The sequence below is a fragment of the Hyperolius riggenbachi genome, chromosome 7 (genome assembly GCF_040937935.1).
Source record: "Hyperolius riggenbachi isolate aHypRig1 chromosome 7, aHypRig1.pri, whole genome shotgun sequence".
NCBI lineage: Eukaryota > Metazoa > Chordata > Amphibia > Anura > Hyperoliidae > Hyperolius > Hyperolius riggenbachi.
The window spans coordinates 223413217-223421722 of NC_090652.1; the positions used below are offsets into that span (position 1 = coordinate 223413217).

Below are 8506 nucleotides of genomic sequence, written 5' to 3' on the forward strand. Positions count from 1 at the left end.
CATCCATGTACCTCTTACTTTAGGATAGCTTCTGTGACATCTGAGAAATGTGGGGCTGAAAGAGTTAACCCCTTTACTAAACTTCTGGATATTAATACCTGGCTTGTTGCATGGCCCAGTGCATAAACCAGTGACATGAATGATATACAAAAGTTGTGAAGTGGCTTCACGAGGGTGGGGGTGGCAGCACTGCTGCACTGGTGGCGTGCAGACTCTCTCCTCAGTCCTCACTCAGTGACAGACTTCACTTTCTCCTGCCTGGGCTGAGTCACTCCTCCCCTCCCCCCCCCCCCCCCCCCAATACTACAGACACACAAAAGAGCCCACCTTCCGTGCAGGGCTGGGCAGCTGAGCCTGACTTGCAACGTGGCACGGTGGCAGGTCCCGGCGGGCGTCAGTCAGTGTGGCTCCCTCAGGCTCAGAGAGTGTCCCCTCAGACAGGCCAGGCATTCCCCCTGCGGCGGGCTGCGGCGTCTCCAGCCAGGCGGCAGGCCTCTCTGAGTCTGTCTGGCACCAGGCGCAACGATGATGCGTACGGATGGAGGCGGAGCTTGCCGCCAGAAGAATGATGATTCCTTATAGGCCTCTGGACCGGCTAGCATGGTGACGTCACTGGCGCAGGCCCGGCCGCCCGGATAGGAGAGAGGGGGCCCTCTGGGTCATGTGACTGTGACGTCACAACTAAAAAGGGGGCCCACCGAATTTTACGTCGGTGGTTCGGTGGGTCAGTCCGAGGCTGAGCACACCACTCTGATTCATTCAGGCTGCACATGGTTTTGCCTAGCCAGCATTACAACATCATCTGTGCACTTTCTACTGCCCTTAAAGAGGAACTGTAGTGAAAATAACATAATTCTTCTTGGCCTTTTGGCTAAGATCAAGTGTAGTATCTGTTCTTATCAGTTTCAGGGGTGGGCCCGAAGTAAGCTCGGACAACCCCGAAAGTGGAGGGGCACCTCGAATGAGTGAGGAGGGAAAGGGACACCCCCAAATCCTCTGGTATGGGTGTCCACCGTTGTTCTTATGTTCCCTTGATCCTGACTGCATGAACGGATCTACCATGGTCGAGGCTGAAGGGCTCAGGGCTTTGCTTAGGCATACTGCCCCTGGAAGTGGCGCTCCAGGAGTACCTGAAGAACCTGGGACCTAGGAAACCCCATGGCGGAGTAAGGTACTACGGTCTGTACTGCCCGTATGCATAGCCAACTAACGCAGCTCCCCGGCCTTTTGGCTAGGGAGAGAGCGGAATTTTTATAACGTCGGCCGCAAGGTCAGGACCAGCTTGCTGGCACTTGGGACTTGTCCCCTGGGGACTCCGGTCCTCGACTGGAGGCTCCCTCTCGGCTGAGCCGACCCTGGCCAGTGGGAAACCACGTGGCACCGTAGGGGTCATCCAATCCTTTGGGTGTTGGAGGACCCCAAAGCCCCCTGCGCTGAAGGCAAAGGGGGAGGTTCCCCTTCGGTGGAACACCGGAAAGAGCCCTGCTTTTGTGGGGCCCGGGGCTGCTCATACACGTTTTTGTGGGGTGTTTATGCACTTCCACTTTTCCGTGCATGGGCATAAAGCCTTGCTTATTCCAGGCTCCTGTTGTGCGCAACAGGAGCCAAGAAAGCCCCTCCCCAAAAAAGAGAAGAAAATAACATGATTAATACAATTGCTTGGGATTTTTGTTGTTGTTGCCGATGTCTTCTGTGCGAGTGCTTGGCTTGTAGCTAGCTAAGGCTAATAGCTGGCCAGCAGGCAGCAGCTGGCCTGGTCTGTGCACAGCACAAACACAGACACATAGCGCTCCCGCTCCCGTGCCCAAGAACGTTCTGCACAGGCGTTATACTTTTGAACCTGCGCAGAAAGCTTCAGGCTAGGTGAGCGCGATCGGGAACGCCACAGCCGCTCGCACAGGTGCAGAAGATGCCAACCTGGCTTGGTCGGTATCTGCAATAGAGGGGACCCTGGAACACCGGCTGGAAGCGGAGCTGCATTGGGGACAGATAGGCTGCCAGGGGCTGGAGGAAGTGCCAGGTAAATAGATCTTTTTTTTTTTTTAGCTTGGACCTTCCCTTTAACCTTTACTGTCCGCACACGTCAAGTTAACCGTTCTTTTGCGAATATACCCTTATGTATTTGGGGTGTTTGCTTTCTCCATTAAAATTTGTATAATTCTATGATATGATGTGTGACACAATGGAATGAGGAGCAGTGTTGCTTTCTTGTGGCCCAGTAATGTAGGGCTAAAGGGAGTGTAGCACATTAATACATGGCCTACACATGCAACCTATTATAATCAGTGCTGCTCATCCAGATTCCGGATATCCGGGTAACTCAAGTGCAAAGTGCCACCTGCCAAGTACAAAGTGCCAAGTGCAAAGTGCCACGTGCCAAGTGCCACATGCCAAGTGCCAAGTGGAAAGTGCCACGTGCCACGTCCGTCATGCTCCTGGCAGACGTTACACCTGCTGCTGCTGCATTGTCCTGCTCAAGCTGCCTTTGCTGCTTCCACCGCCAGGGTGCCACAGACCACTGCTGCTGTGCTGATACCACCTATATTTCACCCAAAATACAATTGCTGCATAATTTTTTGGAGGTGTCTGGGCCGAAAACTGCCATGTCCCAGTTGTGCGGTTGGACACAATGTGGGCTGCACGACCGCTGTCAGGAACTTAGCCCTGATGTTAATTGACAGCCATTTTTTTTGGGGGGGGGGGGGGGGGATTTTAAGTCCCCACATCATCAATTAGTGTTTCCCTTTAAAAAATAATGATGCTACATGCCTTATTTACCCTGAAAAACTTTTTTTAAAGCAATTTAAAGGCCACTTCCGTTTTTTCTATCCAGATATCCGAATTTGCCCGGATACCTCGGATACTGAGGTCGGATATCCGATTCGGATTCGGATCAGAAAATTTTGAACTCCAATCCGGATTTTGAAAAGGGGTATCCGAGCAGCACTAATTATTATATGCCTAGTATTTGGCCCTGCCCACAAACAACTGCTCTTCACTGTGGTTTAATAAGCGTGCTTTACTTCTACTCCTACTGTGGTGCCCTGATGAGCTCCAGATATTCTATTCTGGATTGTAGCCACTCCCCTGTCAATCTATCAGAGGATAACATTTGTACAGGGAAAAGTGCTTCTATTGTTCTATCACTATTTTATCTTACAGAAATTCCATTTTTTATCGTTTTAATAAGTGATTGCCCTGTATTAAAGGACATCATTCAAAAATACTTAAAAAAAAACATAAAGTGGATAATACAAACAGCAATCAAACCTTGTAAGGAAAAGTGTTATTACATTTTTTTTTTAATATTATATGGTTTTAATTCGCCTTAGGCAAACTGGGCGTGCCAACTCATCTCAACTCATCTGGTTAAGGTGATAAGATCACTATATGATGGCCAAGAAGCCACAGTGCGAACACCCTTCGAAGACACTGATTGGTTAAAAATTGGTAAAGTGTGAGGCAAGGTTGTATCCTATCCCCCTTCCTATTCAATCTTTCTGCCAAAGTGATCATGAGAAAATTGGATCTTGAGGAAACAGCCATTGCCGTGAAAATTGGTGGACGAACATAAGTAACCTTCGGTATGCTGATGACACAAATCTTCTCTCAGAAACGGCGGATGGCCTGCAGCATCTGATTAATCGAATCAAAGATGAAAGTGCAAAGTTTGGTCTCCACCTGAATATCAAAAAGACCAAGATCATGACAACAGTAGATGACGGCAATATCAAGATAGAAGTTAACAATGAAAGATTGAGTATGCAGGAATTCACCTTCCTCGGCTCTCAGATCGATCAAAATGGTGATTGTAGTCATGAAATAAAACGTCGGATAACCCTCGGTAGAAACGCGATGTTAAGCATGAACCAAGTATGAAAAAGCAAAAACATTAGCATTACAACCAAATGTAGACTGGTTCATGCCATTGTTTTTCCCATAACCATGTATGGCTGCAAAAGTTAGACCCTAAGAAAAGGAGATAGAAGAAAGATCGACTCCTTTGAGTTGTGGTTCTGGCGACGGTTTCTTCGCATTCCATGGACAGCAAGGATGACGAACAAAGAAGTATTGGAATGTATAAGACCAGACATATCACTGGAAGGCAAGATCACCAGACTCAGACTCACATATTTCGGCCACGTAATGCGATCAATTCCTTAGAGAAAGACCTAATGGTAAGACTGATCAGTGGCGAAAAGCGTCAAGGCCCGCCAGAGAATGCGTTGGCTTGACACCATCAAAGCTGACACAGGATTGAGCTTAAAGAGGAACTCCTGTGAAAATAATGTAGTAAAGAATGTGCTTCATTTTTACAATAATTATGTATAAATGACTTAGTCAGTGTTTGTCCATTGCAAAATCTTTCAAATTCCAGATTTACATTCTGACATTTATTACATGGTGACATTTTTACTGTTGGCAGGTGATGTAGCTGCTGCATGCTTTTTTGGCAGTTGGAAACTGCTGTAAACAGCTATTTCCCACAATGCAGCAAGGATCACAGACAGGAAACGGCCAAGAGTACGTACTTTTCTTGTTTCTTGTGGGAGGGGTTTCACCACAATATCAGCCATACAGCGCCCCCTGATGGTCTGTTTGTGAAAAGGAATAGATTTCTCATGTAAAAGGGGGTATCAGCTACTGATTGGGATAAAGTTCAATTCTTGGTTGGAGTTTCTCTTTAAGGCAACTGGCAGAAATTGTACAAGATCAGACAGCATGGAGAGAGTTAACCCATAGAATTGCCAAGAGTCGGATACGACTGAATGGATAACATCATCATCATCATGGTTTTAATTAAATATCAGATGGTCAGTGTATGGTAACATTGATGTCTGACGGGAGGGATGGCAGAACCAAGTGTAGGTAAGAAATTTAAAAAAAATCATTACGTCCCTTACACTTGGTTCTACCAACCCTCACAGACATCCGTCAGACATCAATGTTACCATCCATTGACTATCTATTGATATTTAATTAAAACCATTTATTATTTAAAAAATCTAACTACACTATTTCTTACAAGGTTTTGTTGCTGTTTGCAATAACCACTTAATTTATTTTTTTTAAGTTTTTGTGACTGATGTCCTTTGACAGCATAGTGTGGTGGTGTGTAGGTGGTGGTGGGGTGGTGACTCAAAATTTAAGAAGCCAAGCAAAAAATGTTTATTGCCAAAATGTATTAACTGCAAAGCACAAAACTTTATGCATTGCTGAAACATGTAATTTGTGTGCCAGCGGGCATTTGATAAAATGGGTGCCACATACAACACAATGTTATTGCAGGCATAGTGGCGCCCATTGTATAATTTGGGTGCCAGAGGCAAAAATTTACAGCTATAAAAGGCAATGCAGATATAGACTGATGGACAGAGATTGCAGCGCAGATATTGGTGTGCGTGTGTGTGTGTGGGGGGAGTGGGGGGGGGGGTAGTGTTAGAAGTGGGTAGAGGGTGGGGTATGTGAGAAGACGGCTCTGTAAAATGGGTAGTGGTGGCAGAGAATGCATCACAGATATCGGTATGCGGTAGGATAGTGTTAGGAATAGGTAGAGGGTGGGTTAGTGAGAGAAAAAGGATTAAGTGAAGTCATAGAAAAAAAAATTGCTGATATTACCAATATTCTACTATCATAGTTACCAAGAGCACAATATTAGAATAATGTTAATTTTACAGATATTCTACCAGTGGCTTGTCTTGGAGCCCAAATTAGCACAGCACCCTTTTTAACCCCCCTGGCGGTATAAAAAATTCCGCCAGGAGGGAGCGCAGCAGTTTTCTTTTAATTTTTTTTCTTATATCATGTAGCGAGCCCAGGGCTCGCTACATGATAGCCGCTGCTCAGTGGCATCCCCCCGCCCGCTTCGATCGCCTTCGGCGATCCCCGATCAGGAAATCCCGTTCAAAGAACGGGATTTCCTGGAGGGCTTTCCCCGTCGCCATGGCGACGGGGCGGGATGACGTCACCGACGTCGGGACGTCATTGGGAGTCCCGAACCACCCCTCAGCGCTGCCTGGCACTGATTGGCGAGGCAGCGCACGGGGCCTGGGGGGGGGGGGACACGCGGCGCAAGGGATACCGGCGATCAAGCGCGGGGCGGTGGCGATCGGTGTGCTGACGCAGCTAGCAAAGTGCTAGCTGCTAGTGTTGGGCGAACATCTAGATGTTCGGGTTCGGGCCGAACAGGCCGAACATGGCCGCGATGTTCGGGTGTTCGACCCGAACTCCGAACATAATGGAAGTCAATGGGGACCCGAACTTTTGTGGTTTGTAAAGCCTCCTTACATGCTACATACCCCAAATTTACAGGGTATGTGCACCTTGGGAGTGGGTACAAGAGGAAAAAAAAATTTAGCAAAAAGAGCTTATAGTTTTTGAGAAAATCGATTTTAAAGTTTCAAAGGGAAAACTGTCTTTTAAATGCGGGAAATGTCTGTTTTCTTTGCACAGGTAACATGCTTTTTGTCGGCATGCAGTCATAAATGTAATACATATAAGAGGTTCCAGGAAAAGGGACCGGTAATGCTAACCCAGCAGCAGCACACGTGATGGAACAGGAGGAGGGTGGCGCAGGAGGAGAAGGCCACGCTTTGAGACACAACAACCCAGGCCTTGCATGAGGACAAGAAGCGTGCGGATAGCATGCTTTGTACCACCATGCAGTCATAAATGTAATAAAGATAAGTGGTTCAATAAACAGGGACCACGCGGCAACGCTAACCCAGCAGCAGCACACGTGATGGAACAGGAGGAGGCGCAGGAGGAGAAGGCCACGCTTTGTGAGACACAACAACCCAGGCCTTGCATGAGGACAAAAAGCGTGCGGATAGCATGCTTTGTACCGCCATGTAGTCATAAATGTAATAAAGATAAGAGGTTCAATAAACAGGGACCACGCGGCAACGCTAACCCAGCAGCAGCAGCAGCAGCAGCACACGTGATGGAACAGGAGGAGGCGCAGGAGGAGAAGGCCACGCTTTGTGAGACACAACAACCCAGGCCTTGCATGAGGACAAAAAGCGTGCGGATAGCATGCTTTGTACCGCCATGTAGTCATAAATGTAATAAAGATAAGAGGTTCAATAAACAGGGACCACGCGGCAACGGTAACCCAGCAGCAGCAGCAGCAGCAGCAGCACACGTGATGGAACAGGAGGAGGCGCAGGAGGAGAAGGCCACGCTTTGTGAGACACAACAACCCAGGCCTTGCATGAGGACAAAAAGCGTGCGGATATAGCAGCAATGCTTTTTGCCGCCATGCAGTCATAAATGTAATACAGATGAGAGGTTCAATAAACAGGGACCGGAAACGCTAAACCATCCCAGATGTTCATCGGTCATGTTACTTGGTTGGGGTCCAGGAGTGTTGCGTAGTCGTTTCCAATCCAGGATTGATTCATTTTAATTTGAGTCAGACGGTCTGCATTTTCTGTGGAGAGGCGGATACGCCGATCTGTGATGATGCCTCCGGCAGCACTGAAACAGCGTTCCGACATAACGCTGGCTGCCGGGCAAGCCAGCACCTCTATTGCGTACATTGCCAGTTCGTGCCAGGTGTCTAGCTTCATGCCCGGTTTCAGGTCCAGCGGTGCCAGCCACAAATCCGTCTGTTCCTTTATTCCCCTCCAAATTTCCTCCCCTGTGTGCTGCTTATCCCCAAGGCAGATCAGCTTCAGCAACGCTTGCTGACGCATGCCAACAGCTGTGCTGCACTGCTTCCACGATCCTACTGCTGCTGGTGCTGGGTTAGCATTTCCGGATGAGGTACAGCTTTGAGATGCGTTGGAGGAGAAGGAGTCAGAGAGGTAGGTGCTGCTGTTGTTATCCAGCTGTTTGCGGCGTGGGCAACACCCGCGCCGTAGCAGGTGAGGAATCGCTGCCAGGCTCCACAAGGTTCACCCAGTGCGCGGTAAGGGAGATGTATCGACCCTGGCCGAACGCACTCGTCCAGGTGTCAGTGGTGAGGTGAACCTTGCAGGCAACGGCATTCTTCAAGCTTCGGGTTATTTAGCTGACCACGTGCTCATGCAACTCAGGCACTGCAGAGCGCGCAAAGTGGTAGCGGCTGGGAACAACGTAACGTGGGATGGCCACTGACATCATGCCCTTGAAGCTGTTTGTCTCCACCACTCGATATGGCAGCATTTCGCAGGCCAGAAGCTTGGCTATGCTGGCTGGCTGTTACTGCCACGGCCCGGGGGTCATTTGCTGGCAATTTCCTCTTGTGCTCAAACATCTCAGAGACAGACAACTCAACCGTAGCGCTGCACACCGAAGGGCTGTTGGTTGTTGTGTTTGATGAACACTGGGAGACCTCAAGAGCACTAGTCCGGAAAGTGACAGTGTCAGCATCGTCTGATGTTTGTGAATGTTGTGAACCACGCAATGGCTGGGCTACTGCTGCTGCTGAGGCGGGTCTGGTGGTGAGTCTGGTGAACCCAAGGGAGGCAGTGTTGCTGGTGGTACCCTGTCCTGCCGCGTTTGCCCACAGAGTGGGATGTTT

At 48.7% G+C, this 8506-nt stretch overlaps 1 non-coding gene across 1 annotated transcript; it reads left to right on the forward strand.

Moving 5' to 3' along the window:
- The first annotated feature begins 851 nt into the window (after nucleotides 1–851).
- On the forward strand, nucleotides 852–1047 carry LOC137526262 (U2 spliceosomal RNA). Its single transcript, XR_011023099.1, has one exon. It is a non-coding gene; the product is annotated as a U2 spliceosomal RNA (small nuclear RNA).
- Nucleotides 1048–8506: the final 7459 nt, after the last annotated feature.